The sequence below is a fragment of the Typopeltis vanoorti genome, chromosome 22 (genome assembly GCF_054136105.1).
Source record: "Typopeltis vanoorti isolate ZY-2024b chromosome 22, IOZ_Tvanoo_1.0, whole genome shotgun sequence".
Lineage (NCBI taxonomy): Eukaryota > Metazoa > Arthropoda > Arachnida > Uropygi > Thelyphonidae > Typopeltis > Typopeltis vanoorti.
In genome coordinates, this window is record NC_143570.1 from 46,765,119 (window position 1) to 46,784,977 (window position 19,859).

Below are 19,859 nucleotides of genomic sequence, written 5' to 3' on the forward strand. Positions count from 1 at the left end.
TTTTGTTAATCTACAATATCCCCAAAATATACTCCTGAATTTTTCCACATATTTTGAAAATTATTACGAACGAAAAATTTTAGAATCAGCTTAGTCTACCGTTACAATTTAAACACTTCGCTCTAAATATGCATATCGAATGTTTTACTATTAGTCAAGTGAAATTATTTTACTTATATCAAACCAAGGATTATTACTCGTACCTCCTGTAAAAATTCAAGCCATCTTAATTTACACTTCACGTGTCACATACCTTTTAAGTAGCAAGAAAATAAAATCAATTTTAATTTGTAATTGCTTTGACCATTAGGAAAGTTTTACGTCCGCATCAGAATCAGCACCAATCAAATCAAAAAAGGATATTTGGCTAATGATATTCACAGATCTGATAAATCGCCAAGATACGTTTCAGTGATAGAAATTCTAAACATTCCAATGTTGAAAGACGAATAATATCTAACATAAGATAACCCAAGGAAGAAATTAGACACACATGAATAAATTCATTTATTATCTTGAGGATATTTCTTCTTATAAGAAATCACAATATATTTACAAGTTATCTAAGTTATAAAAACATTCCAGTCGAATAAAAATATAAGTTTTATTGACTAATGGGATGTTGCAAAATAATATTCATGGCCTGTAGATGCGGAAAGAGATTTTTTTGTACCCATGCCAGTAAATTTGATAAGCTGGCTGTGAAACTTATTTTTTCACACATTGGGATGTAACACATTTAACTCCACGGGAGATAAGAAGCTGCGAGATTACTTTCATTATAGTTTACGTGTTTTCTAAACTTTTAGTGTGGCGTATTTCAATAATTTCATGCCGTGTAGTCTGTAGTGAAAGGATTTATGGTGAGATTTTTAGGAAAAAAATAAAAGTTGAAGACTGATGTTCATATTATTGGTTTGTGTGTGAATATGATCTTTTTTTTTTTGACTGGTTCAAATAATGTAAACAATGATATTTTACTTTGGGAATGCGTAATAGAAGTAGTAGAAAGTAGCGAGCCAGTCCATACCTTAAATAGGATAAATGTGCTTGATGTTTTTTGTCATATGTTACGAATTTCTGAGTGTTAGTTACTCCATCCAGCATAAATCTGAAATAAATTTTCCACAATAAAATAAAATAAAAAAATCATTGAAATAAAATATTATTTGATTATTTTATTTCATGAATAAGCCTTGCGAAATTTATAAACTTTTGGGATTTTTCTTTCTATGACAAAGCACTTATTTAAATATAAATGTAAGAAATCTGTGCTTCATAGACAGCGAGCGCAACTATTAAGAATAAATAAACCGAATGAGATCTTATCTTCATTTGAAAAGCGGTTATTTAAAAAAATACCGTAGAGTCCTATGAAGGACTCTAAGGCACAACGAAATACTTTTTGCATTCCTACATTTTTCCCTTTAACTGCATGTGCAATTCAGTCGAAAATTCTCCAGGAATATGCTTTTAAGATAGATGTTTACTCTTCAGTTGCTAATATAATCCTAAATGCTAGAATTTTAATTCAGTTGTGTGGAATGGAGAGATCCCATGTAATGCCAGTTATTTCTAACGTATAGCAATAAAATTGTAATGCACCCATGTTCATATCCTAGATGTTGCCCCGAATGTATGGGATTTACATATAAAATTCGGAAAAAAACGAATAATAGATTTTACTGCGTTTTTTTTTATTATCATTTTTATTTTTTATTCACGATGCTAAAACCACATTTCCCTCTGATATACTATCAGTTACATAAGCTGAAAAAATATTGCAACAAACAAGAAATGCGCTTGCTGTTATTTCTAAAATTCGATTAGATGATATAAAATCGGAGAAGTAGTCAAATCTCTTAAGAAATCTGTTCTTAAGAAATGTGATCTGTTTTGTAACATCTATAACCTCCTCAGAACGTAACGCCAATGGATATCTAATGCAATTTGTATATTTTCCTAAAGGGGTTTCTTCGTATGTTGCTTTTGTAAGTGATCTTATACTTTAATGTAAATATCGCAAAGTTTCACATTCACTGCTTTTGCCATTTGTTCTACTCTTGTCTTCCACATTGAGACCCATTCGTTTTTTATTAGCCCGAACTACAGGCGCAAAGAATTGGAATCTAATACATTTCCTGTTTCTTTCATCCCAAAAATGTAAGGTCATTACCGGAGATGTATTTTTTTTTCCCTTCAGTCAATCTTAATCGGAACTTTTTCCGTTAAGATATATAGTTTTATTGATTTTCTGAATATTTTCTTTGCCAAAACATTTTTTGTTCAAAGTACATTACTGCGGAAGATCTATATTTCAGGAAAGGTGTCATTAACATTATTGAGAATGAATAAGGCAGAGAGAGAACTGAGTTAACCTTGAAAGTTTAATTTTATAGAGGATGACAGCAATTAAAGTTGTATTTTATGCAGTACAAAATACAACTGCTAAAATTAAAATAAAATAAAATGCTAACATTAAATTTCTTGAGCAATTTTTAAGATAATCCCCCAGTTCCTTTTTGTATGAAGTCGGCATTAAATACACCGCTTTGTCAAATGTATAGAGCCAATCTTTTTGGTTAGCGATTTTAGTCCACTCTAGACTTATTTGTCTTTATTCTGTTGTACACAAGATGCTTTTTTCCTGTTACATATAGCCATTATTATAGCAATAATTGAATTCTTAACTACAAACTGTAATGTGTAAGCTATTACTTATAAGTACTTCCCTCTTCTTTTTTGCTGAGAGAGAGATTCAATATTTACCTATTCGCCAATCCACGTTTTAACGGTTTTGATTATGAATGGATATCAGACATGTTGAGGCACATAACAGCGAACATCCAAATATTACTCTTTTGATATAAGAAAAAATGGCATACATAGCTAAGACATTGAGAGATTACTCCGTCAAATTCTTAGCCATACATGTGAGCTCAGTCAAGAGATTGTTACTGTGACGTCAACACTACTGATGTGTTGACGTCACTTTTATGAGCTATGCAACTGTACTGTATATTAAAGTTTATAGAGATAAGAAGTTCCAAACAATTTCAGGAAAACCAAATACACCTCCAAGCCAGTATTTAAGCATAAATCGAATCGTAAAAAAAGATTTACAGCATCATCCCTGAAGCAAACATTTGGTATGACAGGGACAGAAAGGTTACAGGGACAGTGAGAATAAAAATAACAGCAGTCAGAAAAGTTGTGGGGACTCTGTTAAAAGCATGGAGTGTAGTAATATTAATTTGAACCTCCGTAGCTCAGTCAATATAGATAAAGCCCTTTGGTCGGAAAGGGCTCGATTCCCGTCAGTGACATGAGGAATCTTTATCTGGTTTCTTTCGACTAAAGGTGAGTTATCCAGTCTTATACGAAGGTAGGAGTTTCACCCGGAAACTCTGGTTTCTCTTCCACAGGCAAACCGGTCCTGTGAACACACGCATCTACAGACATAGGACATAACGGGAGGCATTGGGCTAACCACTTTATCCTTTGCGGTTGCGAAGTCCTAGAATAGTTTGGAAGGTCGTGGGCGCTTAATGTGCCTGCTAGGACGACTGATGATGATGATGAGTAATATTAATTTAATTCAGTTAGAATGTACTTCTCATACGTGAATAAATAAGCGATGTCCTTTTTTGTTTTTCAGTTTTCTGTTCATTGCTCTAATTTTTATCCATCCCCAAAATTCCTAAAATGTAATATAGTAAAAGAGGAGTCAAAATCTTCAGTAGAGATGGAGCGAAAGTTGAAGGAAGGGCCCTTTTAATTAATATGAACTTTTAACCTGTATAAATGCAAATATTTTGGAATTATGTCTCTTTTCGAATGCCAGATTCAAATTACTACATATTTTTACCATCCTATCGGATAATGATCACGTGTCTATACGTGTCAGTTGATATGTTCAGTCGTCTATCCTTACTAGAAAAGGATCCTCGCACACTGCAATGACATAGCTGCAAGGATTAGACTAAGCAAACATCATCTAATGTGTTCGAATCTGAAACAAATAACACAGAACATTTATTGACAAATGAGTTCAATTACAAGTTTTTCTCAATGGGATTCGTTTGTATCCAGCTGGCGTCCATTGTACATTGATTCCTGAGATACGACTAATTTAATAAACATGAACACGATCCATTGCAAACGGACAAATTGATGAAAATGTGAAACGGATGCTCATTAGAGCGACATTAATTCTTTTCAATCTGTTCCTCCATATCCAAAAGAACACATAAATGTTATAACAAAATTTGCTATCTCATACACGTGTCGTATTTTGCGCTACGTTATGCCAACAGATCAAGTTTACTACAACAACAATGGATATTAAAATGAATTCTAAAAGCTGGTGATTTCACAGCAATATTCCGTTACGAATAAGGATTGAAATGGAGCATAGGTTTTGACTTCCTGTTAGGCTTGTCGCAGGCTGCTACTAATGCGGTATCCTATGACAACCTACACATGCTACACTTATGCGTTTCTTCCCATAGTGCACAGATTTTTTTTAATTAAAATTCTCAAATGGTTTGAAATACCAACAGGCTTTTCATTTCATTCACGACACAGAGAGGTGGAAATAAGTAGCATACTCAAGAAGTAAAACATTCAGAGATGACACTCGTGTGTATATTCTGGTAAGGGGTATCTTTAGAAGTAAATGAACAAATGCAAGAGATATTTTTATTATCTTTGTCCTCATTCTTAAAACAATTATACCAGGGACCCGGAAAATTTATATGACATCACGAATCCTTATCTTATCTTGATCTCGATCTTGTTCAAAGTGTCTGACCAATCACGGCACGAATCCTTATCTTATAAAGGATATAAACCGACCTGGATATAAAGGGACCTGGAAAATTTATTTTTTAAGCTTTTCGAAAACTGTATACAAACATGTATACAGAAAATAAAGTTGAATAAATATCGGTCTATTGTTTTGTTATCTTGGAAGCATCTTTGTTCTGTTCTTTCTGCTAAATTTAGAAACACCAAACTGCTTCAACGCACCAAGGCATTCACCACTTTACTGAACAAAACTGCCTGAAGGAGCCACACATTTCCTGCTCTTTAGAAAAAAGTGAGTCTTTGTCTCCCAGGGACGAGCAGTCTGATTTATCAAAAGAATTGCTCTTAAGGTGAAAAGCAAGAACATCACCTAGCAGAATGAAAGTCTTTGCCCGTACTTTATTTTTCCCCTTGGGTGTAATAAGGACTTGTTTATAGTGGGAACTTTACTGTGTTTTAAACTCAGAGTAAATGAGCATTTGTTGGTCTTTAGTTACTTCAAATTAAAAAGAGAAGTATAAAATGTATTTTTAGCAAATTCATTAGCTGTAAAAAAGGAATATCTTTTAAGTTTTTTTATCTTATTCTGTTAGTAATCTTTAGAGCCAGTGGTATTATGCATATCCAATCAACACTCAGTGAACAGAAAATTAGAAAAAAATGGACACTAATATCAACATCAACTAATTAAATAGTTAAATGCAGGTTGCATCTCTTATCAAAATTTAAAGGAGACAGGATTCAGATTTGTTCTTCTTCCGTCAATACGAGGTAGAGATTAAGATTTTAATCACATGTAGGGGTAATTTATTGCTTCTATCATTTGGTTATTGAGTGGCGTCACATTAGATTACATGTTGACTATTACAAGGATAGCAGAAACAATCTTAGTGGAAATATTAGGACCTTAATAATGGAATTTTTCTATTAATTGTGCATACAACATACAAAATACGATTTTTCTGTTGTGTTTTTCCGATGTCTGATAGTTTCTTACTGTTTCCTTGTGAAGCTAAAGGAAGCAATAGGTAAGTGAATCAACAAATAAGAAATAAATAACCAACAGTGATTAAAGAATCTTTTTTGACAAAAATATAGGATCATGACGTTGGTTTCATTCCAAGCCAAGTAATTAAATACATCTTCTAAGATATGCATTATCATATTCCAAGGCGAAGTTAGTCTGGAAGTAAGTTGGGGGTGGGGGGGGGGGAGAAGAACCAGAGAGTCCAGGCACACGTCCAAATTCACTCTAAGCTAATTCCATCTGTCTCAATAAAAATGGCTTACAAAGATCAATATTTCGTGTTTTGTTTCAGGAGCTTTTTCGTAACAAACTGGACGAACGCTACTCATTTTCTAGCAGCAAAAAACTCTACTAGCGGACAGTGCAATACATCTGTAACACCTAACCTGTATGTTCCCGGCTGGTAAATTTAACCGGTAAGGCTGACGCATGAAGGGAAAAGCAAAAGTAAAATACCAATGATGTGATAATTGTACAGAAGAAGAAGAAGAAGCAACCAACAATATAAAACAAACACGACGCATTTGCCCTAAATATCGACATTTTATTGGCCTTGCATCATGGTTTGAAAATATTCATGCTATGCAGATAATAACAAAAAGATACCAACAGATGTGCTCATAATAGAAAAATAATGCTCTTCCGATTTTCTTTCTCTTTCCTCTCACTTAGAGCAAGTCGTCCTCATTCTAATTTTCATTAAAATACTTGTTCTTTCGAGCAAGCTCTGTCAACTATACAGGACAAAATTTATTCTTTTATTTTATTGAATTAATTTCTTAAGATTTTTATATTACTATCTCCGCTCTAGTTGTTGTTCTTCAAGGTTTATTTTAATCTTTAATTAAAGAATAAAATTCAGTTCCAACGTGTATTAACTGTTGGAATTGAATTTTAGCATTCTATATAATTTCAGTATGCAGCTTTAACTTGGATTAGTTGATCGGTATGTAAAAAACGTTTCAACGGTGATTTCCTATTAACATTATTCCCCTTCTTTCGTTTGTTAGTTAGCTAAAAATTAAAGGTATAATTATCTTTCTCTTATACTCCTATTTCAGTTGTTTGCTTCGATTATTCTGCAAATTCGCTTGAGGATTATGGTTATTCCTAACGACGACACGTTTTTGTCGAAGAACGTGGATTTAATTCTCGATCTGTAGCTTCATGGGATTATTTAGAAAAGATCACGTTTAGTAGTGTAACATAATATTTTGTTTAATCCAACAAGGATTAAACCAAGTATATAATTTCTCTGGTATCTTTAATTTATAATCCAACTTTGTATCATAAATATCCTGTCAGCAGACCAAAATAGTTGTTAAGGTGCATCATGGGATTGATATTCACTGCTGTGTTTGAATTACGAGGGGTAATGCATTTGCTAAAGTGTGTGCGAGATGTGTGACGAGTTCGAATCAATTGTGACTAACGAAAATAAATGACGTATTTATTTTTCAGAAAGGAAAGTGAATTTCCAAGAGGTTTATTCATATCTAGTCATCATTCTACATGGATAGGTTAGTGAATATCTATATGAAAAGGTCTGAAAATAATTTTTGCTTCATTAGTTTCGTGTTTAAGAAGGTAGGATTAACACCTGGCCTTTCTTTAGTGTTAAATGGGTAGAAATATTGTATCGCTGCATTTTTTCCCCTTTCGTTAGTTTTTTAGAAAAACTAACGAAAGGGGAAAAAACCAGAATTATAATTTTAATATCAAAATACTAAGGCTTAATACTGTGTTGTTACTAATAACGATAGCACTTTCTTGAGTTAAAGTTAAATGTCGAAGTCCTCATGATTCATTCATGTTCGGGGAAGTGAATTAAAGTATGACAGAACCTCACAGGAAACAACTATGATATCCGATTAGATGGCTTTAACTCAATAAGAAATTCGGCAATAAAAACAATTTAGGAAATAATCCCTCCTCTCAAAGATATAATCAGCAAATATACCAAGGAATAAGCAGCATAAAGTAAACTTCAGAGGAAAATTTTCGAAACATTATTAGAGAAATTAAGAAAAATTGGTGCAGTGCAGTTCATCTATTAGAATGGCTAATTTTTTCTCCACTCTGCCTCGATTAAGAATAAATTGTTAACTTGCTTTACAGTACAAATAAACAACCAGCATATGTATTATTTAACTCCTGTGAAATCGCCTATGAAATGAGTTTTTTTTGCCTTCGGTTCTGTCTCATTTCAAAATTCCATTGTCAATCATTCGGAATTCTAAGCTTTTACGAACATACAATATAGAAAATACGCGATAGGAAGAGGCTCATGATTCAAATAGTGAGCAGTGCAATTATATCATTCGTGTAACAACGACACTGGAAGCCAATCTTTTCCCGGTAAAACTTTTAGCTGATTATGTAGATTTTTCATCTAAATGAGACTTCCAGTTAATAGCTCAAGAATTAATATTTTGTTCCTTCTCACAAAGAACCATTTCAGGAATAAAACTTTCCTATGTCTAATGGTATTTAGTTATGGAAGTTTCATTTTAATAAAAATAAATGAGGTTGGCGTAATCTCTGTATTTCAAAGAGAGCAAATTCATTTAAGAAATGCGAAATAGTACTGTTGAATAATGCGATGGATGGGGGGGGGGGAGAAGTTGTATAGCACTTATACAAATCTTTCTAAAAACAAATGTTTTAATTCATTGTAACTAAAAACAGCTTATTACGCCAGTTATGATAATAATAGAATACGAATATTCTGCTCTGTTTATTTCGACTATCAATAGTTATGCTTTTGCCTGGCATTTAAAACTCAGTGAAAATATTTTGTCAATTTGTGAATGAAAGAGCGATCTAAAGCAATTTCCATTGTTTGTTCGTTGCGAAATCTACCATATATATATATATATATATATATATATAAAACGATAAGCCTTTTTATGTAACGTTTTTATGTCGCGTTTTTTGTCCAATTATTTGAAACGTTTTGAAACACAGGGGCTACCTTGAGTGTCGAGTCTTGAAAATTCGAGTTATCAGAATTCAAGGAGAACCGGTCTACCAGTCCGGAACTCAGGGGATTGGCCGCTGTAGACGCCAGGGAGGGGAGGGTCGTAACCCTCTTTTGAGTCTTCAAAAGTGTATTATTTATAGGAAATTATTTTAGTAGACATCACTTTAAAAGTGGTTTACAACTACTGACCATACATTTGATTATTCAAATATTATTTTAATAAAAACTAAATTTTATTATAGCATAATTGTTTACACCATATATTAAAGAACTTGAGTCATTTTTAAACATTTAACTCTTCAGATTTAATGAAAATAGCCATTAATAAAAAGCCTTACATGTTTCCTCCATATATTTATTTACTGATATTCTAACGTGCAAATATTTTTAACTTCCAAATAGTGTTTCTCGACAATGTGTTTCCACGATCACTACAAGAAACACCATCCCCACCCCACAGTAAGTAATTATATTGCATACTTCAGGAGAGTAAGGAGATGGGGAAAAAAAATAATAGATAGACGGACATCTGCGTTTGATTTGTTCGGGTTTCTGGGAAGACTCTGCATTGATCTTTTCATGGTGAAGGAAATGCATCTTATTGTCTCTCCCGGAACAGCGGTGTATATACTCCTGCTGCTAGAAGTACATTGAGTTCAATCATCGATTATTCGCCAAGCAGCGATTATTTTCTGACATATGGTATTGACAAAGAAATGAATGAGACAAATGTTCACAAATCTGTACTGACGTACAAGACATTACAGTTTCACGTGTTTCAATGAATTCAGATATTATTTAATGGGATAAAAGTTTCGTCTTAGGAGAAAATAAAGACATACACCGGTGAGAATGGATGGTTATGTTGCCACAGAGGATTAGAAAAACATTTGTTTTTGTGATTTGTCGATTCCAATAGAATTTAAACATTCAACAAATTACAGAATTGAGCAATGACAGTGCACAGTTCTTTGGATTCACAATATATCTTCTGTGGAAGTAGAACCAGTAAATAATTCATGTTTAACAAGAACATCAGATCTCTATAGATATGAATTCGGAGCAAAATATCATCCCATTATTTGAACACACATTACATCTCTTACATTCATCTCGTTACTTTGCAGTTTCGTCTTATTTAATGCACGCATTTCACATCGTCATGTTTGTTCTTAATCCATAACTATGATTGTGTTACCTTTCTGTGAGATCAGTTTGTTTTGATGGTAATGAAAACACCACTTGGATAATCCATTTGTTTTGAATATTTGTAACTTATTTATTTTAACTGAAAAGGAGAAGGCCCTACTGACTCGGGCTGCGAGATATTGATGTTATATTTTCATCTTTAAGTGCGTTAATTGGTCTCAGTCGAAGATGGAAGTCTTTATCCCTTCCCTCCACCAGACAAACTTGCAGGTATATTAACCTTGGTCCTGGTTTAAACGTAATCTAACTAAAGAAATGGATTGCTATTTAACTATGAATTCCGGTGAAATTATAATAGAACTCAAACCAGATTCTGCATTAACAAGTATCGGACAGTTATGACAGCTTCGTAAACCGAAAATTGGTTTTTGCTCCTTGAAATCGACAAATCCACCGTGAACGCCATAGATAAACAGGCGTAAACCATTCGCCTTATGTTTTATCAGACACGGTGTTAATTCTAAATAAATCAGGAAAAATTTATTTTTTTTTTAAATTCTACACGTTTAATTTACAACTTAAAAGAAATAAAAGTTTAATTTACAATTTATCATATCATATTCACTGCACTTCGATCCGGTTTTACTACCTATCGTATTTTTGTTTCTCATAACGGTTCCAAACTTATTTTCTAATTAAATATGAAGAGTCGCAGAAATACACAAACAACGAGCACAATTAAATGAATATCCCTTCTTCAGAATTTTTTTTCTTATTTTTGTTTGGTCCTAATAAACAAGAGATGACATATTTCTAAGGCTTGTAAAGGAAAGTAACTAATGAAGACTAAATGATATCACATTTCACGGAGTAGTCACAGCACTTCGGAAAACTAGCAAGCATCAGGTGATGTTAATCTTCATTAGTATGTTCCCGGAATGGTTTCTGGTTTTTCTTATAATCCTTAAAAAGCTTCGGGTAATTAGATATAAAAGTTAAACAATAAATGATTCACATGTAGGACATAATGCAGTCTTGAACAATGCACAGGATTTGTTGGGATTGTGTGCGTTGTAATTATTGCTGTAAAGAAACACGGGCATTAGCTGAAGCATGCAACTCTTGAAGATAGTTACCATATAACAGGGACAAAGTCATCAGTACTGTTCAGCACTGCAAACTGTGTTTATAAATATTTATGCGATGTAATGGCAGATAGAAAGAGTTTTGGGGATATTATCTTTTTCTACTTTTGATTTTACGCGAAGTTCTGTCTTAATGAAAGAGTCAAAGGGAGTATTATTAATTGAAATAAATCCCTTTTAGTACTGAAATTTAAATCTGTGTAACTTTATGAAATAACTGATTTAAAATTTTGTTTGGAATTAGGATAGAATTTCTGTAGTTAGATTTTTTTAAATTTAAAATGGTGTCTGTCTTGAATGATTACCTTAAGTAAAAATTTTACTACATTATCTTTTCGGCAAAGAGAACGTTTTACCTTTTTTTTTTTAGTTTTCAAGCAATCAGTTTGGACAAGTAAAAAAATGTTAAAGAACAAACTTCACTCTTTGTTTGATTGCGAGTATGCGTAGTTAAATAATACAGATTACATAAAAATAAATAACGTCAAAAAAGAGTTAAGTAACATGAAAAGATCAAGAAAAAGAATTCCTAAATTAATAAAATAAAAAAAGGACACTACTGATTAATATTGGAGTTTTGGTAACTAATGTTTTATATTTTAAAATCCACGATCAGTGACTTAGGTAGCCCGTTAAATGCTGTCATCTCTGCATATTCATCTCTGCATATTTTTATGCATATTCGTTGGCTTTAAAATATACAGTATTTTAAGTTAAAATTAGAAAAATAACACCTTGATAAAACTACAACTGCACGTTTAGAATTTAACTTTTTCACATTTACAGTGCAATTCAGTGTACTTACCCTCTAAAATTGCATAGACAACAATTTAAAAAAAAAAGCAATGATGCTACAAAGTCTTTATAAAACAGACTAAACTGTCATACTCAATTAATTTAAGATGTCAATTTTTGCTGCAACAGACCTTGGGACGTGAAAAGCATGTTAGGCCTAATATCAAATGACGGGACAGTTTAAGTAATGAACTAATTCTGCATTATGTTCAAGATGAATAAAAAGAAATTAGTTAGAGGCACTTAAATTGTGTTATTGCTAATTTTTCAATTACGATTTCGTCATAAACTATAGCTAGTCATCAGTTGGTTACTTTGATTCACGTGAGACAACAGTCGTGCTGTCCATAATTTAATATGAATAAAGAATTAAACTTTCAAAATATCTGATTTCTCCAACTGAATACCAAGTTTAAGGTCATTTAAAGTTGGTTAGTCATACAATTTTTCATTTTCTTCTAGATGAATTTTTACGCTTTTCACTCATCTAAAGGAAGTATTTGGAGCTCGTGTTATCTATAAATAAGCACAGTAAACATCAGTTCTCTTGACAATAATTTGAGCAGTTCAACTCTTTTTTTTATCGTTGTTGTGTAACCTTCATCTTATTTTTTAATTAGTACTCCAAATTGTGTTTGAAAACTGATACTGGATACAGATGTAATATAATAGATTTAGTTTAATCCTTTATCCCAGTGAGAGCAAACAAAGTTTGCGCCTGAAATTATCTTCAGGACTAAATATAGTGTTGTACTATCTTATCCAGTAAGTAGTGCAACACCAAGGCAACTCGTGGCAAAGGTGGAGCAAGCTACCAGGCACTTCTAACCCAGTATCTCCCATAATGCAAAACACATTTCCTATGTGGATATGTATACTGTTATGCATTAAAGGGATTGGCCATCTACCCAGACTAGTTTCGACCTTTATTGAGGTCTCTTCAGTGGGAGCCAGGCCCAGAGCTGGAGATAAATTTCTCTGGAGATAAATAAATAAATTTTCAACATCGGATACAGATGTGATATGAACTGAAATATTAATTATAATCAATTATATTTATTAATTCATGAAGCTAAATAAATGATTTTCTCTTGAAGTCGTCATTCACCATTTCGTCCAAATATTTGGTTTGTCCTCGTCTCATCACAAAACAAAGAAAAAAAATACAAAATTCATGACCAACTACTCCATGATCGTCCTTACTACAATGGTGGATTTCATGACGCAAATTACGTCATAAATACAATCTTATATTAAGTGTTTTAAAAATGTTCGGTATTCTGTTTGAAAATTTTCTGAAAAATCTTAACTTAAATTTTTATAACATTATGGCTTCAAAATATAGTGAAAATTGTTCCGTAATAAAGTTCCAAAAACAGCATGAAATTTAAAGAAATTATCATTTTGCATATGTTACAATTTCCGTTTTTCATCAAGGATTAGTGATTTGCCAGACTATTCTTCCATTTCCAAACTAGGTTTCCTCTCTCTTGTCATTATAGAGAAAAACGAAAAGAATATTTATCCTTGCATCCTTTGCACCAATAATATCTGTACATTCCTCCAAGATTCGACATCTTTTTTTCTGTAAATACTGCTGAATGTTTAAGGGAGCGAAGCTAAAGTAGAGGGAAGGGGAAAGTTTCTCTCGGGCACTGCATTATTTCCGTCAGAGAATTAAATTAACTTCTTACTACGATTTTCTACCTCGAACAACGTGTTGGCCTCTGCTGTGAACGGCTGACTTGTGTTATAAATTGCTCAGTTGCGTATCAAGGAATTCGGCGTGTGTAATCAACAAACCAGGCTGCAAAATACGAAAAATGTAGCAGCGATAAACTACGTCCGCAGTCTCTCTCGGAGAAAATCACGTGATCTGAATACATAAAGGATCGTAAGAATAGCGTTACAAACTGCTTGTCTCAAAAGCAATTGAACCTTGTTTTCGAACTGAAAATTGCAGTCAAATATAACTCAGAACCTTTATCCTAGCCCAGACGAATAATTCATTAAAAAAAAAAAAAAAAAAAAAAACATTTTTTTAAGACCGCATAAATCCTGCACGTCGTGAGTTTATCACATGTCAGATGCCTTCAGGCGAGTTTTTTTTTTTTTTTTTTTTTTTTTTTTTTTTACTAAGAATGGAAGTTTTATAGAGAAATCTTCGTTGCTAATGAACAGACATGGCTTGAATCTCGTTTAGCAAAGTAGGAATCTTCACGGGACTTTTCAACTGGATATGAGTTAATACATCTCATATGGAGGTGGCAGGATTTTATTTCGCAATATAGAAATCGCTAAAACAACGCATGCAATTAGGTAGAGATTGTGTAGAAAGCATTGAATTATCCTATTAGAACATTAATTCAAGTAATACTCTGATATGATGTCATAGCTAGTCTAAATCCACTCCCAGATGAGTAACTTAAAATAGTTTGAACACTGTCTCTAAGAATCCTGGAGACTTGCACTAGACGAGTTTAGGAGTACGTCATCTGCATAAAGCAAAGAGTTGTTTGATATCGCGTATGGCAATATTTTAGTTCCACGTTCTTTCATTAAACGATCAATATAGATGACAGAGTGGGGATAATGTGCATAATTGTCTTATCCCATCCACGAGTTTACAGGCAATTATCTACCAGTTCTTACTTCATCTCTAACTGTTGACTTACAGCTTCGTTATATAGACTGGGTTTTGCTCTATTTATATTGTTTCTTTGTTTACACCATATAATTGAACTACTCTGCGAACCATTTCTCAGGGCGCCTTTGCCGTGTACCCTTTCCCAGATCTAAAAAACGTAAGTACAGTTCCTTTGATGTATTCTCATTAATTCTCAACTATTTGTTCGTTATTACCCGAATGTCACACCCTATACTTATTACTTAGTAGGGTCTCGGCCGTTTTTATTTTCCTTGTCTTAGCAATACCAGGTATATCAAATGTTTTGTATTTCTTCTATGCATTCAATTTCATTTCCATTAATACTCCTTATGTTGGTTTCTATCGTCAATTCGTCTGACTGGGTTTGTTCTTCTGTTGGATGTTGAGATGGAGATTGTTCCATTAATTACCTTCATGGTTCACTTACGAAAACAGCGGAGTGCTGTTTAACAGGGCGTTGCCTCAGCCGGCATGAAGTCGCATGTTGTACCATCATATACGTACTTTTGTGGTTTAGAGAGTAAACTTTGATCGGCTAAGTCCTAAATTGCCAACCCATGGTCGTTCTTTAAGTACCCAGTGGAGACCTACTAACAGGGCACTTGAAGGTGACGATTATTCCCCCCCCCCAAGTCGGTTCTCATATTCTTAAAGGTGATGTGGAGGTATTCTCACAGTGATTTTGTTTTAACCCTTACCTCCTTCAATCTTTCCCTTTTCCCCCTTATTTGTCATCTCAGTTGTTTTGAAGAATTTTTGCAATTTAATTTTAGTTCACTTATTTCTTCCCATTTCATTTTGTCTTTATTTTCATGCACTGCTTTTATGCCATTTCTGTTTATTATTTTTTTTTCATTTGGTGTAACTTTTACCATTTTACATTCACAAGAACGTTCCTTTATACCACTTGTTATACACATGCATTTTTAATGCATTCACTGAAGCCTTTGATGCATAGAACACCTTGAGTGATCGCAGTGGTCTGTTGTAAGCAAGCAAGAAGGGATGGTTTTTAATTATATAAGTAAAGAGTGGATATTAGACCCAGAATTATTTCAAAGTCGAATGTAGAATCTATGAAAGTTTTTTGTAAAGCAAGTTGACCAGAGAGCTTACGGGAATACTCTCTGGTATTCACGAGTTGCCTTCGCGCGGACTACTCAAAAGATATAGGATCGACTAAGCGTCTATATATATATTCGCATTTTTACACTCATAGTCTAAGAAATACCATATTACCGTAGATATGGCAACAATGTTGGCAGCAGAAAAAGACAGCAGAGGAGAATATGCCAGAAATATTCTCTTTTCATCGCTGGCAGAGGAGTTAGTTATCAAAAGATTCGAACAAATTTGCTTCTTTTTGAGCACAGCTAATTAAATTTGTATTTTTATTCTTTCGGTTGGTCCGCTGCTCCGAAAACATAATAGAAAAATTACTGCCATTACGAAGAACAAGATATGATTCAACAATGCTCGACGTTCTTTGAATATTTTATAAAGATGGCTGTTAACATCTCGCGTACCTCGAGCCTAACAAACGAGACACGCTCTGCTGCCAAAAAAAAATAAAATAAAATATATTATGCAAAGTGAATTTCCATATACTTTAGGAACAGCATTTTTAAATATTCAAATGATAATTTCCCTTTAGATTTCGCGAACTTTTCTATTCCTATGGGGGAAAAGTGAGTTAATTTGTTAATCCGCAGATTACTAACGACTTTAAGCCTATTCTCTTCTCATTTCCACTTACACTGACATTTGAAATTTTCTTTCTGAAGTTAAATCAGTTCTTGAGTTTTTTTTTAATGTCGCAACATCAAGAACTCGTTGTGAATTACTTAGTCTTTTGAATTTTTAAAGTTGAATTAATTGGCAGAAAAAAGAGATTATGTAAGCATTTTCGTGTGAAATTCTAATTATATAAAATTGTAAAGTAGAAATGAATGTACTTATACAAATTGAGAACTTTCTTACAACATTGACGTCAGTGATTTTTTTTTCATGTAACACATCACATTACAAAATTTAAAAAAATCAGATTTCCTGAGTTTGTATTTAAGATTTTTTAAGAACAGTAGTTTTTCAAAATGTCCGTTTTTATAATTCACTGGTATTAGGAAACGGTTTCTCCTAAGTTAGTTTTTTATTAATTGAAATGTAAGGAAAATAGATTGGAGAATGCAAAAGAAAAAAAAAGCATGTGCGTTTTCAACAGTAACTGTGCGGTTCACTAAAGTCGCATTTTCTTGAATTTTGCCAGTGTTGGTAAAAGTAAAACACAGAATTTGCACTAACATCCACGTAAAATAGCTTTTACCCCTGAACAGGCTTTTCTTTCTGTAGAATGCAATCCGTTAATTAGCTTTTTATGCTCGCTTAATCACATAAGTCAAGTCTAATGCCCATCTGAGTTGTTTATAAGGATAATTAATACTTTTAGCATTCTTCCGAATCAGCAAAAAAAAAGTGTAAACGTAAAAAAAAAAAAAAAATGTACTTTTTTTTTTTTTTTTTTTTTTAACTTAACGGAAGTAAAGCTGCAGTTTTAAAAAGACCAAATTTATCCCCTCACTTTGGCACTGCTTGCTTAAAGTATCGTTAGACAAAACAATCTTATGTAAGGGAGAACGCTAACTGGCTTTTTTTTTTTTCATCATGAATGTCATCACTACTATCTGGAAAAAGAACGAGCTTTCATTTTTACAATTAAATTCTTGCTGACGATGTTTTTAACCGTAATAGCCTATTATGAGATTGATAGTTTTGCAGATACTTTCCGCATCACTTCCCAGTTTCTCAACTTCCTTCCTCCATCTCAGTGTGTGTGTGTGTAAAGCAATAAAAAAAAACTATCGTTAAATGCGGTTTTGTGCTCAACATTTATGACTTCTAAAGAAGTTAAACGACATTTTCTAGATAACAGCTTTAAAAGCTTCGAGTTACGAGAACGTTCTCTTGATCCCATTGGTTTTACGATTATAATCTAATTCTGATTTTCAAGTTGAACGTCAATGATTCTAAGCATGCTATTGATGGAAGCATAATTTTCGTTTTTCTAACTGCATTCTTGGTGGATAACAGTTGTTAATTTTAATGGGAGGAAATTGAAATGTAACACTATTTTATGGAAAGAATCTAAGCAATGAAACAGATTTAACAGCAGCTGAAATGCAATTTGTGAAAAACATTAAATTATACACGATTTGATCATTAAAAAAATGCAGAATGAAAAAAAAATAATGAAAGCCTTAAACCAAGAATGAGCAAGGGAAAATGAAGAAACATAAACAGAATTAGGCTAAATATATTGATGCAAATAGATTTCCCAATAGTCCTAAGTTATTTAAACGCATGATTGAGTGAAATAAATTACCCCCCCCTCCTCAGTCTTTGTCTTCTTTAGCGTTATACAAGTTTGAGGAACATGAGAATGACTGCTTCATTTACAGATACTTGAGTAATATTAAGTTAATTCCAGTCCACTAATCTACAAGTACATCATTTGTTATAGCATTGTCATAACTAATATGAAAAGAGGCAGAAAAAAAAAACTAATTTATTTTGAACAAATCGCTATAATTAGCTATGGAATATGCACATGATGTATATTACTTCCAACTTATTTAAAAGTTTTTTTTTGAAATATTTTCGGAATTTTCTTGTCTAGTTGGTGCTTAAAGTGCAAATGTTGCTCAGTGAAGAATAAATTGAAGCTCGAAGCACTATTAATGAAGTATCAGAAGTAACCATTTGTGTGATGTATGAGCTCGAACTACAGTGCACGTAGAAGGAAGTTTTGATTAATTATAGTCGGATAATTTAGTAACATACTAATAGACTTCAGTTATGCAATGATAGTCTGTTCAGAAGAAGAATGCTAAATGGCAAGAGAACTAACGTTCAGACAAAAATGAATTTTAATCATAAAAAAAGCAAATGAAGTATTTACCAGTTATTAGTCCATTTATCAGATAAGCTCTTCTTTTTTTTTTTTTGAAGCCGATTTCTTTTGGTTCCATAATGTGTGCGCGCCCCTGCACTGCTTCTCCAAAACAATTATAAAAAGAATTAATTGCGATATTCCCTACAGTTGAAAACATCCTTCTATTCAAGGGCTTCTAGTGCACACCAAACTTACACAACTCATACTGTGGTTCATGTGAATTCTGTTCCTTGTTTAATCGTTTTAGTAGTTTAAATCATTGAGTTAAAACAAACATTTTATTTAAATTTAAAATGGGACAAATGATTCTTACCTTATTTAATTTTTATATTTAATACTAACAATGTATCTTTTTCAGTTTTTTCTATGTTTGAAAAACAGCAGAAAAAGAGCCATTAATATAAAACCAAGGTATGTTAGTTTATTTTGTTAAAACAAGAACATCTTAACGCTTCCATTGTCATTTATGTTTCTTTAATATTAATTTAATTTTATGATTTTCAAAATTGTTTCCGATTTTCCTTCTCCAGTTTAATTAATTGTAAGGGTAATTCGCTTCTTAAAGAATGTTCCATTTCCCAGGAACTCTTGCAATAAGCTTCTCTTTCTGATACTTACTGGATGATCTGATACTTACAGCTTTTTGTTATGGTGGACAATAAGCTCTTTCGTGATGCTATTTCGATCCAGAAGGGAACTGTCCTGTATTTATGCAGGACAGACCATTGTTGCATCGCCCTCTAGAAGCGGTGTACGAATGATCTGGTATCAAAATTTAAATTATTTTATTAAACTGTAATCAACGCTTCCTACAGACAGGAATGTTTTCGTTTTTGGTTTTGGATGAAATTACTACTGCTTTAAATCTATGGTCATAGCGCCTTTTTTTTTATGTTTTAATACATAAAAAATAACATTTAATGCAGTAGATTATTGGTAAGGCTAACAAACTGGAATGATACTGTGATCACTATAAGACTAAGAATAATTATCTTATATCTTAATCGATACTGTTCATACATCAGTTTGTGCAGACAAAACCTGTGAATGATCTGCTTTCAGGACATTAGATTATGGGATTAGAAAAGGGAAATCATAACATAATTATAATTGTAAACCATCCCTCCCTGCCGATTATGAAGGCTAATAGAAAACACAATTTTTAATTCATGAACAGTACATCTTAGATCCAGTTTCTTTTAAAACTTTTCATTCACAGATTGTCGGTTAAGATTACGTGACATATTTCGGTTTCTTAAAGAAGAAGAAAAAAAGCAGTTTAAGAAGTATGCATAAGTTCGCATATGCGTGAATAAGAGAAAGCGACATGTCAG